Source organism: Pelodiscus sinensis, chromosome 18 (genome assembly GCF_049634645.1).
Source record: "Pelodiscus sinensis isolate JC-2024 chromosome 18, ASM4963464v1, whole genome shotgun sequence".
NCBI lineage: Eukaryota > Metazoa > Chordata > Testudines > Trionychidae > Pelodiscus > Pelodiscus sinensis.
This window is the reverse complement of record NC_134728.1, coordinates 31,261,348-31,280,793: the sequence shown is the minus strand read 5'-3', so window position 1 is coordinate 31,280,793 and position 19,446 is coordinate 31,261,348. Positions and strand designations below refer to the sequence as shown.

Sequence of the window (19,446 nt, the reverse complement as noted above, 5' to 3'; positions counted from 1 at the left end):
TCAATCTGAATCTGCTGTGCTGTAGTTTAAACCCACTGCTTCTTGTCCTGCCCTCTATGTCCAGAGAGAGAAACTTTTCTCCATCTTTTTTATTGCACCCTTTCAAGTATTTGAAATAAGGATAAATGCAAAGTGCTCCACTTAGGAAGGAACAATCAGTTTCACACATACAGAATGGGAAGTGACTGTCTGGGAAGGAGTACGGCACAAAGGGATCTAGGGGTTATAGTGGACCACAAGCTAAATAGGAGTCAACAGTATGACGCTGTTGCAAAAAAAGCAAACATGATTCTAGGAAGCATTAACAGGTGTGTTGTGAGCAAGACAGGAGAAGTCATTCTTCCGCTCTACTCTGCGCTGGTTAGGCCTCAGTTGGAGTATTGTGTCCAGTTCTGGGCACCGCATTTCAAGAAAGATGTGGAGAAATTGGAGAAGGTCCAGAGAAGAGCAACAAGAATGATTAAAGGTCTGGAGCCGTGGTCACCGACCTGTCGACCGCGAGGCATTTGGGGTCCCCCCATTTTTCCCCACTGCCTACCTTCAGCGACAATGGAGGTAGTGCCGGCTTCCTGCAGGGTGGACGGAAGTGCCACGGCTGCACGCCACTTCCAGGGTTTCAGGGAGTGCACTGGCTGCTCCCCCTCACCAAACAGCCGGCGCGGTACCAGACCAAGATCTGTGGCGTGCCGGGGACTTCCTGTGCGATGGGGGACGGGGATGGGGTAGTACTCCCTCGAGGAGGTGTGCGCCAGGGACGGTGGTGGGGGGGGAGCAGTGATAGAAATCCCTGGAGCAGGCAAGTGCCAGGACGAGCTTCCTTTGTGAGAAGGAGGGAGTAGGAGTCCCCGGAGCAGGCAAGTGCCGAGACCTGCTTCCCCTGTGGGGGGATGGGGGGAGCAGTCCTCAGAGGAGACAAGTGCCAGGGATTCCCTGTTCCCTGCCCCCACCAACACCCTGTCCCCTGCCACAGCACCCACTGGCAGCCTGCTACCTGCCCCATCAGCCTGTCCCCTACCCCCACCAACACCCTGTCCCCTGCCACAGCACCCACTGGCAGCCTGCTACCTGCCCCATCAGCCTGTCCCCTACCCCCACCAACACCCTGTCCCCTGCCACAGCACCCACTGGCAGCCTGCTACCTGCCCCATCAGCCTGTCCCCTACCCCCACCAACACCCTGTCCCCTGCCACAGCACCCACTGGCAGCCTGCTACCTGCCCCATCAGCCTGTCCCCTACCCCCACCAACATCTTGTCCCCTGCCTCAGCACCCACTGGCAGCCTGCTACCTGCCCCATCAGCCTGTTCTCTACCCCCACCAACATCCTGTCCCCTGCCACAGCACCCACTGGCAGCCTGCTACCTGCCCCATCAGCCTGTTCTCTACCCCCACCAACATCCTGTCCCCTGCCACAGCACCCACTGGCAGCCTGCTACCTGCCCCATCAGCCTGTCCCCTACCCCCACCAACACCCTGTCCCCTGCTTCAGCACCCACTGGCAGCCTGCTACCTGCCCCATCAGCCTGTCCCCTACCCCCACCAACATCCTGTCCCCTGCCACAGCACCCACTGGCAGCCTGCTACCTGCCCCATCAGCCTGTTCTCTACCCCCACCAACATCCTGTCCCCTGCTTCAGCACCCACTGGCAGCCTGCTACCTGCCCCATCAGCCTGTTCTCTACCCCCACCAACATCCTGTCCCCTGCCACAGCACCCACTGGCAGCCTGCTACCTGCCCCATCAGCCTGTCCCCTACCCCCACCAACATCCTGTCCCCTGCTTCAGCACCCACTGGCAGCCTGCTACCTGCCCCATCAGCCTGTTCTCTACCCCCACCAACATCCTGTCCCCTGCTTCAGCACCCACTGGCAGCCTGCTACCTGCCCCATCAGCCTGTTCTCTACCCCCACCAACATCCTGTCCCCTGCTTCAGCACCCACTGGCAGCCTGCTACCTGCCCCATCAGCCTGTTCTCTACCCCCACCAACATCCTGTCCCCTGCCACAGCACCCACTGGCAGCCTGCTACCTGCCCCATCAGCCTGTCCCCTACCCCCACCAACATCCTGTCCCCTGCTTCAGCACCCACTGGCAGCCTGCTACCTGCCCCATCAGCCTGTTCTCTACCCCCACCAACATCCTGTCCCCTGCCACAGCACCCACTGGCAGCCTGCTACCTGCCCCATCAGCCTGTTCTCTACCCCCACCAACATCCTGTCCCCTGCCACAGCACCCACTGGCAGCCTGCTACCTGCCCCATCAGCCTGTTCTCTACCCCCACCAACATCCTGTCCCCTGCCACAGCACCCACTGGCAGCCTGCTACCTGCCCCATCAGCCTGTCCCCTACCCCCACCAACACCCTGTCCCCTGCCACAGCACCCACTGGCAGCCTGCTACCTGCCCCATCAGCCTGTCCCCTACCCCCACCAACACCCTGCCACAGCACCCACTGGCAGCCTGCTACCTGCCCCATCAGCCTGTTCCCTACCCCCACCAACATCCTGTCCCCTGCTTCAGCACCCACTGGCACCTGCCCCCACTGGAACCCCGTCCTAACCACCCTTCCCCAGTACTCTGTCCCCTGCTCCCATCAGCACAGTTGGGGCCACAGTGATGAGGCTTGGGGGGTTTTGGAGCAGGGTGGTGTGATGGTTGGTTGTTTTTTTGGGGCATCTCACCTGTGTGGCCCCAACTGACTTTTCTGGGGTCAATGATCCCTGACTCAAAACAGGTTCCCCGCCCCTCTCATAAGTAAAGACAATGCTGAAACTTTATGTTTGACAAATTTTATTTAAAAATGAAGTCCGGCCAACAAACCCTCATCTGGCTGCAGAATAGTAACACTCCTGTAACACCCTCAGCCCCAAATCTGAGCTTATTGTACACTGGAACCCCCTGTCCTGAGCCTCTCATCCCCAAACTCCTGCACCCCCCACATCCTCAGTCTTCTGCCACAACACTTCTGCACCATCCACACACCACATATCTGTGTCCTGAGCCCATCATACTCCCAGCCTCCCTGCCCTGAGCCCTTTATATACCCCAACCCAAAATCCTGCACCCTCACATCCACAAGCCTGTGGCTTGCTCAGTACCCCAACACTTCACCGGACCCCAACACTCCTCAGGCCGAAGCCTCCTCCCCAAGCCAGCATCACCTTCTCCACCTCCTCCTGCATCCAAATTCCCTCCCAAAGCTTGCACCTCTCACCCCTTCCCACACACAAATCCCTCATTCCCACCCCAGAGCCCACACCTCCTGTCTCAACCCAGTGAGGGTACGGACTGCAGGAGTTTTTTTCAGAGGTATCCCAGAAGAACTCTTCTGAATCCAGGGATGTGTTTGTTCTTCCCCCTTTTTTTAGCAGAAAAGCAAACACGCTCTTTCGGCAACCTCTGTATTCCCCATTCCACGAGGAATAAGGGGGCTTCTGTAAGAAGAGGGTTTTTCTGACAATTGGCCCAGTCTAGACAGGCCAAATGTTGGAAAAACCTCTCCCTGCAGAATTTTTAAAAAAAGCAGCAGTGTAGCCATAGCCTGAGAGTGTATGAGGGCCAGGGATAGCAAGTGATGGAGAGGAGGAGAACAGAGAGAGCGGGGCTTCAAGAAAGGGGTGGAGTCTTGGGGGAAGGATGGGGTAGATCTAGGCTTGTTCTGACATTTAAAAAGTGATCTTGGGCATAAAAAGGTTGGAGACCCCTAGTCTAGAAAACATGATCTATGAAGGAAGACTGAAAGAATCGGGCTTGTTTAGTTTGGAAAAGAGAAGATTGAGAGCGGACATGAGAGCAGTTTTCAGGTATCTAAAAGGGTGTCACAAGGAGGAGGGAAAAAACTTGTTCTTCCTGGCCTCTGGGGATAGAACAAGAAGCAATGGGCTTAAACTGCAGCAAGGGAGGTTTAGGTTGGACATTAGGAAAAGGTTCTGAACTGTTTGGGTGGTTTAACACTGGAATAAATTGCCCAGGGAGGTTGTGGAATCTCCATCTCTGGAGATATTGAAGAGCAGGTTAGATAAATGTCTATTGGGGAGGGTCTAGACAGTACTGGGTTCTGCCATGTGGGCAGAGAACTGGACTCAATGACCTCTCGAGGTCCCTTCCAGTCCTAGTATTCTATGAAACCACTATCATGTCCCTCTTTAATCGCCTCTTTTTCCAACATAAACATACCCACTTCCATCAGTCTTCATTCATGTGGCTTATGTACTATCCCTTTGATCATCTTTGGCACTCAACTCCAGCTAAGACCTAACTGGCACCAACAGAGTGGTACAATCACCTCCCATGACTTTGACTCTAGGCTTCTATTAATGCAACCTAAAATTGCATTCTTTTTCCAAACAGTATTGTATTACTGACTCATGTTGAGGTTGTGATTGCCCACAACTCCCTGATCTTTCTCAGCTAATGGTCTCAAGTTGCAGTGGAGGGAGGGTCTAAGTTGACTATTAGAAACTAGTTCACAAGGAGGGTGGTGAAGCACTGGAATGTGCTAACTAGAGCGGGGTTGGAATCTCCATCACTAGGGGTTTTTAAGGCCCAGCTTGACAGACCCCTGGCTGGGATGATTTAGTTGGGGTTGGTCCAGGGGTTATCTAACAGGGGGTTGGACTTGATGACCTCCTGAGGTCTCTTCCTACCCTATAATTCTATGATTGTATAATTTTAACTGGCTGGCTTCTTGCAGACGTGAACCCACCCCTCTCCCAGCCAAAGTGTCCAGCCATTGTCTAGGCCCAAGCAGTCAGGAAACATTCAAGCCTGGACTTCTGGATCTATACAAATATTAACCCACTCTTCCATCCATTTAGGTAAATGTGCAGTACAGAGAAACTGAGGCACACACCGTATTTATAAAAAATGTTAAGAAAACACTGGCTAGCACTCCCAGTAGCTGTGCATGCCTTGAGTCTGCAGCCCATTCTTCCTGTCTGGGCTCCCTGGAGCTCATTCTCACCTTCTTACCCATTTCCAGTGGTATTGAACTTGCTGACTAAGAAGGGATATGGCACAATTTCTGTATGTTGCTTCATTCTCAACTGTCACTCCCTGTACTGCTATCCAAATCCAGAATCTTTCATTTAAAACAGAGTTGCTACATCAGGAAATTGTGGTTACAGAAAATGCTGTTTACTACAGAGCCCATGCCTAGGTCTGTGCAGACAGTAGGAAATACATGGTAACTAGAACTCCAGTGGGGTTGTTCCCTTCTGTGCTGCTTTATGGTATATGATAGCTGGAAAGTGCTGGTTTTTGCTTTAACATGATTTTTGCAGCTTCTTTTTACCTTAGGAAGGTCAGAAAGGTGACTAATCACTTTTCTGGTTTTGCTGGAGGTACTAAAGTAGTATTGTGGAGAGGACTGATAATGTGGCCACTGGGCTGAATGGGAATGTACATTTTTAGATGTGAACCTCGCACTCTGGTGCCCAATACAAATTGAAGTACAGTGATGAGAAGGTTGTGGGGGAGAGGTGTTGCACAGATGGTACTTGACATGGAGCCTGTTATTTAAATAACATTCATTCTCCAGAGTAGACCCATAGATCCTATGACCAGAAGGGACAACTGTGATCACCTAGACTGACCTGTGTAACACAGAACATCTTGTAGAAAACCATCCAATCTGTATTGTAAAAGTATCAATGATGGAGAATCTATCACAGTAATTGGGAAATTGTTTCCCTGGTTAATTACTCTCACTGTCAAAAAATTATACTTTATTTCTAGCCTGAATTTGTCTAGCTTCAATTTCCAGCCATTGGATTGTGCTGCACCTTTCACTGCTGGAGTGAAGAGCTGGTGGTTAAATGTTTGTTCCCCGTGTATGAACTGATAGAGTGTAACCCACTCAGCCCTCCGCCTTCTCTTCGTTAAACTAGCTAGCTAGAACTCCTGGAGTCTATCACTGCCAGGCAGGTTTTCTAACCCTTCTCTGAACCCTCACCCATTTTTCAACATCTTTCTTGAACTGTGAATACCAGAGCTAGACCCCATTTTGCAGCTGCAGTTGCACCAAAGCCAAATACAGAGGAAAATAATCTCACTCCCCTCTTTCTCGATCCCAGGGCTACATGCGCCTTGTTGGTCTGAGTCTCACTGGGAATGCATATTCACCACAACCCCCAGATCTCTACCCTGACAGCAGAGTCACCCACCCTAGAAGTGCAGCCTCCCTCTTTGTTCCCAACTGTGTACATTAACACGTAGCTGTACTAAACAGCAGAGCACTTTTCTTGCACAATCCTTATGTGGGCATGAGAGGATCATAGTCCTTGGGGGGCAAGCAGGGGAAAGTTGAGATGGACAAAGGGAAGTGGCTTGCCCAAGATCATACTGGGCATGCGTGTATAGAACTCAGAACAAGGTGTGTAATAAATGTTCATTTAGCTGTAGCTATATGTAGGAACAGAGAATGCTGACTTCACGTATGGGCTGGAGATTGTGTTCTGAAAAAGACTGAGCAGTCAAAGCAGAAAACAAAAAACCCAGCTCCCCGTGTGACCCTGTGACTTGGAGAGCAGACATGACCCTTGGCAGTATAAATGCAGGAATCTTGAGTGAGGGTGGGGAGGTGATGTTATCTTCATACAGATTGATGGTCACAGTTCCTGGATACAGCAGCCAGTTCTGTGTCCACACTATAAACAGGATATTGAAAAAAATGGGACTGTTGCAGAAAAGAGCTACAAGAACGACTTATGGTCTAGAAACCCTGGTATATAGTGAGGTACATAAAGAGCTCCCTCTGTTTAGCTTCTCAAGGAGAAAGTTAAGTGGAAACTTGATCATGGGCTATCAGCACCTACCCAGACACAATTCTGCCAGCTGTTTCATCCAGCAGAAAAAGCAGAGCAAAAATCCAGTGACTCGAAAGTGAAGTTTAACAAGTGAAAATAAGGTGCAGATTTTGAACACTGAGGTAATTGACCACTGGAGCAACCTACTGCGGGATGGTTTTCTACAATGTATGCACTGGGCTAGGGAAATGTTCTCTGGTCTGTGTTCTGGAGGAGGTCAGAGTAGGCTATCACCATGGTCCTATCTGGCCTTGATATCTAAAATCTGAAGGCAGAATCAGAGACAGACATAAGTGATCTGACAAATAGCCAGAGCCTTCCCACCCTTTCTACCTTGGCATTGAGGGCATGTTCCCCCAAAGTTTCAAGGAAGACAACTTCTCTGGAACCAAGGGTGATGACAAATAGCTACAGGCCCTGTTTACACAAACAGGGCATTGGAGAGGGGTCTGTGAGATGGTGCCAGCGTTGTGGTTTGAGTCTTGCAGCTTCACAGAGCAGGACTCTGTCCTGTGAGAATACTGCACCTCATAAGGATGGCCATAGTGGGTCAGATTCATGGTCCACACAGCCCCAGGATCCTGTCTTCTGATAGTGGCTGGTGTTAGCTGCTTCAGAGGGAGAGAATAGCACAGTTCTGAAATGACCCATGCATCATCCAGTCCCTGCTTCTGGCACTCAGAGCTTTAGGGACACCTAGAGCATGAGGTTGCATCCCTGACCAGCTTGACGAATTGCCTTTGATGGCCCTGTCTCTTTCTTTTTTTAACCAGTTATACTTTTGGCCTTCCCAACATCCCCTGGCAAAAAGTTCCACAAGTTGACTGTTTCATGTGAAATACTATTTATGTTTGTTGCCTTGATGCCTGTTAATTTCATTGGGTGACCTCTCCTCCTCTGCACCCCTTGTTTGTGTGTTAAGTGTAACACTTTCTCCACACCTCCTTCATATCCCTCCTCAGTCGTCTAAGTAGCTTCCAGGCTGGCTGACCCAGAGTCAGCCTGTGGAGACATGTTAGAAAAGCATGTGCATGATAACTAGGGCCGCTCAGTGCGAGAGAGCCTAGAGCTTTGACATTGAAACCCAGACATTAGGCGTTAGAAGTAACCCAACCACTGGTCCATGAACCACTGGTGGGCTGTGAGCCCCTCCTGCCAGGCTGCGGCACTCTGCCAGGCCACACCCCACCTGCTAATGAGCCCCCACTAGGGAGCTCCGTTCCCTATAAGGTGCACGCTGTGCACATACTAAAAATTGTCTCCTGGTGAGTGGCGCTGTGGCTGGAGCCAGGCCGTGGTGAGGCTGTCCCTATGGACCCCAACTCCAGCTAGGGATGTAAGCAACTAGTTGACTATACGATAAGCAAAAGCTTATCAGATAGTGACGAGTCCCTCGACTAATCGCTCTCCCTTCTCTCCCGCCTCCCCCACTGCCTGTGTCAGAGGCAGCAAAGGGGGGGAGCAGGAGCTAGTGCTGGAGGGAACCAGCTTAAAAGCTGGTCCCCCCCAGCACCATCTCCACAGGATGCAGGGGGATAATGGGGACTGGGTATGAGCCCGGAATCAGCTGGTTTCTGGCTCGTGCCCAGTCGCTGGTCCCGGCCAAAGAGTGTGTGGGGCCCAAGGCGGCATGTTGTGGGTGGCTGCACCGTGTGGCTGGGCGGCTCCCAGCAGAGCAGCGAGCGAGCGAGCAGCCGGGTGGGCGGGTGCCAGGCAGCGCGGGGCCCAAGGCAACCACCTTTCTCCCCTTGCCTTAAGGTCAAGCCTGCCAGTCCCGGGAGCTGCACCTCTGCTTTTTAAATATATCAAGAACTCGCCAGCCCTTAATCCATTTAAAAAGCAGAAGTGCAATAAGGAGGACCCTGCATGAGCTGCGAACCAGCTGTCCTAGCTCGCACTGGGTCTCTCCTGCTGAGTTTTAACCTTTTAAATGTATTAAGAGCGGACATTTAAAAGGCAGAGCCGCAGCTGAGTTAGTTCCTGGGCTGGGAACTAACCCTGCTGTGGCTCCCCCACTTACTGACTAATAAACTAGTCAATGGAAAAGCCGTCGACTAATCAATTAGTTGACTAAACTAAATTTAACATCCCTAGTTCCAGCTCTGGCAGGAACCACACAGCCTGGCTGGCAGGGCCGCAGGGCGAGCAGCTGCTCCATGACCTTTCCATTGCGGGTGGTGTGTTTGGGACCAGGGAGCATTCATGGCCATAAGCATCCTGAGAAGGATCAGGGAGCCGTGCTGGGTGTCCGCGATTTCCGCTCCTCCTCCAGCAGGCCCTGGCTTCCCCTGCGGAGTCTCCGCTGCTAGCTCCAGCCTGCACCATGTGTCTGGCCACTTCCCAATGTCCTGAGATGCTGAAGCCTGCAGCGCTGGTTGGAGTTGTGTGGGGGCAGCCAGGATCCCTGACTCAAACCAGCAGGTGTCAGGGTAGCCAGTACTGCCTGGCTGTCAGGTGGGTGCCACAAACCCAAGACGCACATGGGCTGAGTGACCTTGTGCCTCTAGGCCCTGACTGTTAATGGCCTGAGAAGGAACTCTCGAGCCACCAGAAACGTGCACGCGCCTCTGTTGCTTGTGCCGCAGACACCGCCGAGCCCATGTATGTGTCAGGGGCTGGGCTGTCACCAGGCCTGGCAGAGCAGGGGCAGAGTCTCTTCTTGGCCACCGAAGAGCGCTTTGCTGTGGCTGCAGGAGGGCCTCGCGGAGCCTGACACAGCAGCCTTGAGGCAGCCGTGACCCAGGCAGCAATGCTTAGCTGGTGGCTGGGAGGCAGCGCAGGGCTAGGTGAGGAAAGCAGGGCTAGTTCAGGGTGGCTCTGGGGGTGGGGGATTGGCACTGGGGGGCTCCAGGGATGGGGCTAATATTAGGAACTGGGAGCTGGCTTGAGGGCAGGCGCGGGAGGTTAGACGCTGCGGGGCTCCGGAAACACAAGGCTGGCACTGGTGGTCTGGAGGGGGCGTTTTAAGGGCTTGGGGCTGGCACTGGGGGGCTATGAGGATGGGAGACTGGAATTGGGGGGGTTCAGTGCAGAGAACTCGAGTCAGTGGCTGGAGCTGGGGGGTAGTGGAGGGGTGGGGGGACTCTAGGGCTGTGTCTCGACTACATGGCTCCATCGACGGAGCCATGTAGATGAGGGTTGTAGGCAAAGGGAAATGAAGCGGCGATTTAAATAATCGCCGCTTCATTTACATTTACATGGCTGCTGCGCTGAGCCGACAAACAGCTGATCAGCTGTGTGTCCGCTCAGCGCGCTAGTCTGGACGGTCCCCTGCCGACATCAAAGCCCTTTGTCGGCAGCCCCGTTATTCCTCGTGGGATGAGGTTTTGGCGAAATGGTAACATTTTATTTGAATATTCATCATGTAAGTCTTGGACTGAGCCATCAATCGACGGAGCTCATCTTCTATGATGCCTTTGGTGAGCAACTAAACCAGTCCTTGATCGACAGAGCTGATTACAGATGTCACATAAAAAGCTGCGAACTGCAGGCGCTGTATGTTCTTTTCGGATCCTCCGCTTTTCCTGCAAGGCCTGGATACGCTGACTCTCAAAGCAATTAAGAGCGTGCATAATGGTTATCATGTAAGTAATGAATATGCAAATATTGCTGGTCCACCAAAAGTTTGTGAATGGGTTTGCCAATTGCTGGTATCAAAAAGGTTTGGACCACTGGTCTAGATGTCTCTTTGAAGTGACAGACTGCCTCATGGATAAATTGTCCTATGTTAATGTGTGTAACTAATTACTGGTGGTGTTAAGAAAACAGACTTATATCAAAAGCCTATCGGTTACCCCGGACTACATGGCCGGATGGATGCTAGAATCCTGTATAAAAGAGCTTTTTTTATCTCAGATCTGCTTAAGGTTTAATGCAGGGGAAGCCTAAGCCATGAAGATTGAGATCCCAGTCCTGAGTGTAAGGGACGGTCTGCGTTTCTTAAAAAGACAGTGCCTTCTTTCTGAGATTTCCTCAGAAACCAGCTCACAGAGTCTCTCTCTGTAAATTGGAGCTAAATAAGCACACAGAACATTGAGAGCCTGGACTGGTGACTGTAAACAAACTTATGGGACTGTGGGAAACTTGGCCACAACTATAAGTGGACATCTGGCTAACTGAAATCATGCTGGACCACATATATTGCTGGACGAGAGAGATTCTGTTCCTTCGCTCTACTGTCTCCAGCTAGAGATGGAGTTCGGTGGTGTTCCTTACCTCGTTTTGCGTTGAGATAAATAATGCTCTTATTGAACCCTGTTTTTACCCCTGTTAGTAATTAGGAGTTAATAGTTCGGTTTTTTTGTTTGGGGTTTGTTTGTTTTTCAGAAAAAGTTTTCCTCCCTCCATTTACACCCTTAGTTAGTTAAATTGTTAGTGCTATGTCCAGCTCACCAAGATGTAAGTGGCGTTCCTCCTGCAACGACCCTATCCTGATGTCTGATGGACATGCACAGTGTCTTGGGGAGGCACGTGTATCACTGAAGTGCCCCCAGTGTGTGAAATTAAAAACCAGAGCTCACCGAGGTAGAGACTTGTGGCTTAAGCTCATACTCCTAGAAAAATCTCTACACCCTGCCTCTGACCTAGGGCAAGATTCTTAGACACCATAGGCACATAAGGACAAAAAGGCCATGAAAAAGAGTACTACTTTGCCTCAGGATGCTATGGCACCCAAAAGGCTCTCACCAACCCCTTTGGTGCCAAGAACAATGGGAGTGCTACACCTTAGCATCCATGATGCACAAGTTGAGTCTGGCACTGCCTGCACCACCACAAGAGTGGGTCCATCAAAACCCTGCACCTAGGCCACAGGCTTTAAGTTGCCTGCCTCCCACCCTGCAGTACTGCCTGGCACCAATAACACCTTGCTGGCACCGCAACCAACCTCAGTGCCAAGCATGATCTCTGTGCCATCAACCTCAATAGCACTGACAGCATCACTGATGCTCTTGGTGCCAAGAGTTCATCCAGCACTGCAGATTGTCTCTGTGCAGCCAATACTGGACCATCAATACTGGCCCAACAATACATGCAACATGAGACCTGCTCGTATCATCGACATTTAATTCATCTTTTCTCAGCACCAATTGTTCTCCAGGCATCCTGGCACCACAACCAACCATCTCACCAGAGAGATTTTCCACTGATTCAGACAAGGACATGGACGTTGTATTTTCTCCACACAACTCCCCTCCTGGCAGAGTAAATGGAACACGGGGCTTGAACTAGGTAGTTCGAACTAGGATTCCTATTCCGAACTACTGGTACTGGTAGTACCGGTAGTTCGGTGTACCGGTAGATCGGAATAGGAATCCTAGTTCAAACTACCTAGTTCGAGCCCCGTGTAGCCACGCTGCACGGGGTTCGAACCAGCGGGGTTTTAAAAATGGTGGCTCCCTGCTTATGCAAATGAAGCCCGGGAAATTCAAATCCCGGGCTTCATTTGCAAGTGCGGTATGCCTACATTACCCTCCTAGTTCGAACTAGGAGGGTAGTGTAGACATACCCTATCAATAAACTACAGCCTATACTGGAACAGGATACTAAACTCCAAGAGGCTCTGGGAGACAGACCCATAGTCTCCTATAGACAACCACCTAACCTCAAGATGATTCTTACCAACAACCACAGGACATACCACACTAAAACCAACCCTGGTACCTTCCCTTGCAACAAACCCTGTTGCCAGCTTTGTCCACATATTCACTCTGCTGATACAATTATTGGACCTAACCAAGTGAGTTATAAGATCAAGAACACATATTCCTGCGCATCCAGAAATATAATTTATGCTATCATGTGCCGAGACTGTCCATCTGCTATGTACATTGGACAAATGTCTCAGACACTTCGCCAAAGGATCAATGCCCACAAAACAGATATCAGACAGGATCACAAAGAAAAAACAGTTTCTTGCCATTTCAACCAGAAAGGACATTATCTCAACGACTTAATTACCTGCATCCTGCTTCAAAAGCCTTTTAAAACTGCACTTGAAAGAGAATCCTCTGAACTGTTATTCATGCTAAAATTCGACACTTTGCGCGGGGGTCTCAACAAAGACTCTAGTTATCTTACCCATTACAAAGATAGCTTCCCCAATTATCACCTCTAATATCATTAGCTCCCAGACATTTACCTCCCCTCCCCCGCATCCCTCTTTTGTTCTGAAATGTGATTTGTCCTTTTCATATGTGTTCTTTTTTTTAATTGTATCCTTTGGTATATATGGTTGTGACTATTTTCTTCCACTATTTGATCTGAGGAAGTGGGTCTGGCCCACGAAACCTCATCATCTAATAAACCATCTTGTTAGTCTTTAAAGTGCTACAGAGTCCTGTATTTTGCTTCAGCTACACCAGACTAACACGGCTACATTTCTATCACTATCAGCTAGATGGGTGCTTCAAATAATAAAACACGGATACGCTATTCCCTTTATGTCTGTGGCTCGTTCCCTTCCCCCTACCCCAATGTTTCTCAACCTTTTTTTGCTCATGGCCCCCTTCTGAGCCTCGTTTACCTCTGTGGCCCCCTCATAGTTGCTGTTAGTTGGAGAAAAAGGTACATAATTTACCTAATGTTCCATTTTTTCCATGTGGTCCCCTAGAGGTAGGGCGTGGCCCCTGGGGAGCCATATGGCCCACAGGTGCAGGGGTTCGAGATTGGACTTGGAAAGAGGGTCTGCCTCACCTTCCAGCCAGCAGCCCAAGTCCTCATTTTGACAGTATACTCGAGGACAGTGTTACAGTCTCTGCCATATCACCCCCTGTTGGTTGCTGGCTTTCCCTTTTCTACCAGGCCTGGTTCTGGATTACTTCCGATCAGTGGGTCCTAGGCCTCATAGGATGGGGTTATGTCATTCCCTTCCTTTCCCTCCATCCCTCCCACGCCCTTTCCCATCCCTTTTCAGGGACCTGTCTCACAAGCATCTGCTGAGGCAGGAAGTGTCCTCGCTTCTGCAGCTGGGGGCGGTCGAATCTGTTGTAAAGGAGGTTAGGGGGAGGGGATTTTATTCCCGCTATTTCCTTATCCCCAAATCCAAAGAGGGACTATGTCCCATTCTAGACCTACGGAACCTAAATTCATTTGTAAAGAAGGCAAAATTCATGATGGTCTATCATGCCCTTTTTCCAGAAATGAGACTGGTATGCTGCCCTCAACTTGAAGAATGCATACTTTCACATCTGAGTGATCCCTGCCCACAGGAGATTTCTGAGGCTCACGGTGGGCCAGGATCACTTCCAGTTTGTGGTCCTACTGTTTGGCCTCTCCACAGCCCCGAGGGTCTTCACCAAATGCATAGCTGCAGTAGCAGCCTTCCTGAGGAGGCACAGAGTCCAGGTTTTTCCATACCTGGATGATCGGTTGATAAGAGGGTCATCCTGAAAACAAGTATTAGACGCAGAGCCCTACCTGGGAGATTGTTCTCCAGCCTAGGCCTCCTCATAAACAAGGAGAAATCCATGCTCAACCCCAAGGGGGCCCACCTGGACTCCACTGTGGCAAGGGTGTCATCTCTTCCTGGGGCCAGATTCAGGACTATGAGTTCCATGATCAAGGGCCTCCAAAGGTCCCCCATGACAATAGTGAGAACATGTATGAAGCTTCTGGGTCACATGGCAGCATGTACATATGTGGAGAGGTATGCCAGGCTGAAGCTCCGACCCCTACAGAGGTGGTTGTTGAGCACACTCAACCCAGACACGGTGATCACGCTTCTGGGGCTCATGCTCCGCTCATGGGACTGGTGGCTGCAGAAGAGGACAGTCTGCATGGGAGTCCCATTTGTCAGACAGAGCCCGTCAGTGCAGCTGTTCATGGACACATTGGACACGGGCTGGGGGGCCCACCTGGGGAATCTCAGGACTCAAGGTGTGTGGTCCTCTGGAGAGAGTTCCTTGCACATACACATCAGAGAGCTCAGGGCAGTCCGGTTGGCGTGCCAGACTTTCCTTCCCCAACTGGAAAACAGGATGGTCTCAGTATTGACGGACAGCATGGCGACCATGTATTATTTCAACAAACAGGGTGGAGCTTGCTTCTCTCCCCTTTGTGAGGAAGCCCTACATCTGTGGGAGTTGTGTATCACCCAGAATATCCATCTCGAGGCAACCTACCTTCTGGGAGCCTGCAATATTCTGGCGGACAAGCTCAGCAGGTTCTTTCAGGCCCATGTGTGGTCCATCAGACTGGATATCATATCAGAGGTCTTCTAGAGGTGGGTCTATCCCTGTCTGGATCTGTTTGCCACTCAGGAGAATGCCCAGTGCCAGAACTGTTGCTCTTACATGGGTCAAGGGGAGAGGTTCCCAGGGGAAGCCTTACAGATTCAGTGGCCTCATGAGCTATTGTACGCTTCCCTTCATTCCCACTGATACACAAGGTCCTACTCAGGATTGGGGCCTTGGGGCCACAATCATTATGGTGGTGCCGGCATGGCCCTGGCAGCAGTGGTTTACCACTCTACTAGACCTGGCAGTGGAAGAACCAATAATATTGACATTGGTTCCGGACCTGATTACTCAGGACCCAGGGGAGGGGAAGCTATGCCGCCCAAACCTGTCGTCCCTTGTAGTGGGTCGAAGTGGCCACCCACTGACTACGAGGGGGAGCCACGCCTCCCTGAGCCTTGGTGGGCAACAGCTGGCTCTAATGAAGCACTTGACTATCAATCAGGAGGAGGGGCCAGGGAGATAAAAAGCCTGCCAAGGAGGCCAGAAAGGCCCCGGTGGCAGAAGGAGCAAGAGGCCTCCACTCTGCATTCGCCGGAGGAGCAAGATCTTGCAGAAGCAGAGAACTGGCCTGGTCCACTGGGCCCGCTGCTCCCAAATGACCCAGATGGACTCTCTGCCTGACCCGAGCAGCCACACGCTGGAGCCCCGAAGACTTGCCCGGAACCCAGGTACAGCCTCAGGGGAGTTTGGAAGTAGCCCAGGGACAGCTGGTGCTTTGTGAGCTGAGGCAGAGCTTGGGCAGCATTGCGGAGTGGATCCCCGCTGACCGAGCAGCAGACTGCCTGCTGCTACCAGGGCCCTGGGCTGGGACACAGCGGTGTGGGTGGTCCTGCATCCCTCTTGCTACTCCTTTCTTGGGGTGCAGACTCCCCTTCTCCCCCCCCCCGGCTGTGTCTGAGTTGCAGCCGACACCCACTACTGCCACACCCTGAGCAAGGGCTTGGCTTTAAACTGCTGTTGTTGCCTTTTGCCACAGCCTGAACCAGGGTTTGGCTTTGGAACTCTTTACTGTTTGTTTAACTGCTGCCACGCTCTGAACCAAGGTTTGGCCTAGAATTGCTGGTTGGTTGCCTGCTGCCATGCCCTGAACCATGGCTTGGGTTTGAACTCTTTGCTTAATTGCTGCCCGCCCCAAACTGAGGCCGGGTGCTGGAACTAGTGTTGCTCGCTCTGAGCTGAGGCCGGGTTTATAAACTGCTTATTTGTTGCCAGCCCTGAACTGAGGCCGGGCCTGTGAACTGTCTATTTGCTACTCACCCTAGACTGCAGCCGTGTCTAGACACTGAGTTGCTGCTTGCCCAGTGGGAGGACACTCGCAGACTCTGCTAATTCCCCAACTTACAGTGGAAAACGTCGTAGGTCAGAGTGGCCGCCCACTGACCACGATGGGGAGCCACCACTCCCTGAGGGCAACCTGCTTACATCCCTCCACCTTACAGCCTGGAACCTTCAGAGTGACTCTCCTCGGAGGAGGTATGTAGGGTCCTCCTGGGGAGTAGAAAGCCTTCCACCAGGACAGTGTATGTAGCCAAATGGAAATGCTTTGCCTTGTGGGCAGCGCGGGGGGGGAGGGGGGAGGAGGCGGACCTGATTGGTGCCTTAGTTCCTCTCATTTTGGATTACCTCCTACACCTCAGACACGAGGGCCTTTCTACATCTTCCCTGAAGGTTCACCTGGCCACGATTGCAGCTTTTCAACCAATGGAGGCAGGACAGTGTTCATGAGTGCAATGCTGAAGCGCTTCCTGAAGAGGGTGGACAGGCTGTTCTCCTATATGCGCCCACCTTATCCACATGGGATCTGAATTTAGTTCGGACTGGACTCCTGTGGGCCCCCTTGGCCACCTGCTCGTGGAAGGTGGCATTCTTAATTGCAATCACGTCAGCCAGGAGAGTATCTGAGCTGAGGGCCCTCACATCGGAGCCTCCATATACGGTTTTCTTTAAGGACCAGGTTAGGCTGCATCCCCCATCCTGCATTCCTCCCTAAGATTGTCTCACATTTCCATATGTCCCAGGACATTTACCTGTCGGTTATCTTCCCGAAACCCCACTCTACGCCTAGAGAGCAGGTGCTATGTTCCCTAGACATTGGATGAGCACTAGCGTTTTATGTAGAGAGGACAAGAGAGTTCTGTAGATCCCCACAACTCTTTAGTTCCATAGCAGAGAGGATGAAGGGCTCATCAGTATCGGCTCGGTGCTTATCCTGCATTAGAGCCTGCTGCTCACTTCCTGCATTAGAGCCTGCTGTCACCTTGCGGGTAGGCCTGCGCCCCTGCTGATGGTTCATTCCATGAGGGTACAGGCGTCATCCCCAGCATTTGTTGCACAGGTGCCCATTCTTGACATTTGCAGAGCAGCTACGTGGTCCTCTGTTGACACATTTTCCAGTCACTACGTAATTGCTCAGCAGGCCAGGGAAGATGCAGCCTTTGGGAGTGCTGTGCTGCAGTCCATTGTGAATTAGATGTTGATAGACTCTGACCCCATCTCCTAGGACACTGCTAGGGAGTCACCTAATTGAAATGGATATGAGCAAGCACCTCAAGAAGAAAAAACAGTTACTTACCTCTGTAACTCTTGTTCCTAAAGATGTGTTGCTCGTGTCCATTCCAAATCCTACCCACTTCCCCTTCATTGGAGGGTTCCCTCAAGAAGGAACTGAGAGGGCGGAGGGCCAGCAGGGGTATACATGTGCTGATACAGCAGTGCCACTCCAAGGGCCTCTCGGCTGGCCCAACCAGTACTGCTAAGGGAAAAAGCTCTGGAATCTGCTAGGTGCATGCACATGCCTAATTGGAATGGATATGAGCAACACATCTCGAAGAACAACAGTTACAGAGATAAGTAACCATTTTCTTCTGTGACAACAGACGCTTCCCTCACGGGGAGGGGAACACATCTGCAACACCACACGTCTCAGGGTCTGTGGTCCAACACAGAGAGAAACTTTCACATCAATGTTCTGGAATGTCAAGCTGTAAGATACGCATGCAAGTGATTCCTTCCCTTCATTGTCAACAATCATGTCAGGATCCATACCGACAACATAGCAGCTATGTTTTTATATAAATTGTCAGGGTGAAGCCCAATCACATACACTATGCACAGAGTCCATAACCCTCTGGAACTGGTGTCTAAAGTACGGTATAAAGATGACTGCCTTCCATCTTCGAGGCCGTCACAATACTATGGCCGATGCACTCTTCAGGGCCCTCCCCACCAAGCACAAGTGGCAAATCAACCCAGACATCCTGTTGTGGATCCTTCTCCAGTGGGGTCATCCCACCATAGATCTTTTCACTGTGCAAACCAACAAAAGGTGCTACCTTTTCTGTTCCAAAGCGGGAATGGGGAAGGGCTGCATGGATTATGCCTTCCTAATCAGCTGGTCATCTCACCTCCTCTATGCCTTTCCTCTCATACGTCCACTGAACACGATTGTACACAAGGCAAGGACAGACAACACATGACTAATTCTCATAGCCCCATTGTGGCCACGACAGCCTTGGTTTCCCTTCCTGAAGAGGATGTCTCGCATACCTCCAATTCCCCTACCACACAGCCGGATCTCCTCTTCCAACTGGGAACCCAGACCAGCCACCCCAATCTGCACATACTACACCTCAAGGCATGGGTCCTAGATGGCTCTCTGCACAAGAACTAGAACGTCTACCTCAATAGCATTCATATGCAAGATTCCAATAGCAGATATTTGCAGGGCTGCTACCTGGGCATTGGCCATTAAATCTCTCAAGGCAGTGATTCCAGATCCAAAGTCCCTGCCTCCTTAGAATGATACAGCTTTGTAGTCAACTGGAGTGGAGCACCACAGGGACATCTCTCGAAGAGGAAGAGGCGGTTACTCACCTGTGCTGTACCTGACATTCTTCTACATGTGTGTCCCCTTGGGTGCTCCAATACCATTCCTCCCTCCACTCTACTTCAGAGTTCTGGCCTCTCCAGGAGGTCTTTTTCTGAGGTTGAGAAGGAACTGAGGGAAGGGGAGGCTTGCATATGCATGATGCCTGCACACTACAAGCGTGCAGCTAGAGGCACGTGTATACATGCCTCCAGGGACACTGCTCTGAAGACTCTGATCCTCAGCATGGCAGCAGCACACTGACCTGATGTGGAGCCCCCACGGGGACACTCCTCTCGAAGAACATCAGTTACTGAATAGGTGAGTAACCTCCTCTTCTAGCAGCTTCCCTCCAACTGAGTAGGAGGGACAAATGAGCAGAGTCTGTGCTGTCTGGTGCCCATGGGCTATATAAGCCATATTTTGAAATACCGAGAGGTGGGTATGCACAAGCCCATTTCTATACGTCCATCCCTCTGCCTAGGGGGAGGAGCCACCTGACCCAGAAATGGACTGAATACAGGGGACAAATGGGTGCAGA

The 19,446-nt window shown here is 51.4% G+C and overlaps 1 protein-coding gene across 6 annotated transcripts in view; it reads left to right on the top strand.

Annotated features, from left to right (window-relative positions):
• LOC102448900 (arf-GAP with SH3 domain, ANK repeat and PH domain-containing protein 1-like) overlaps window positions 1-19,446 on the top strand; it is a 100,776-nt gene that overhangs the window by 3,288 nt on the left and 78,042 nt on the right. The gene's annotated exons all lie outside the window — the stretch shown is intronic.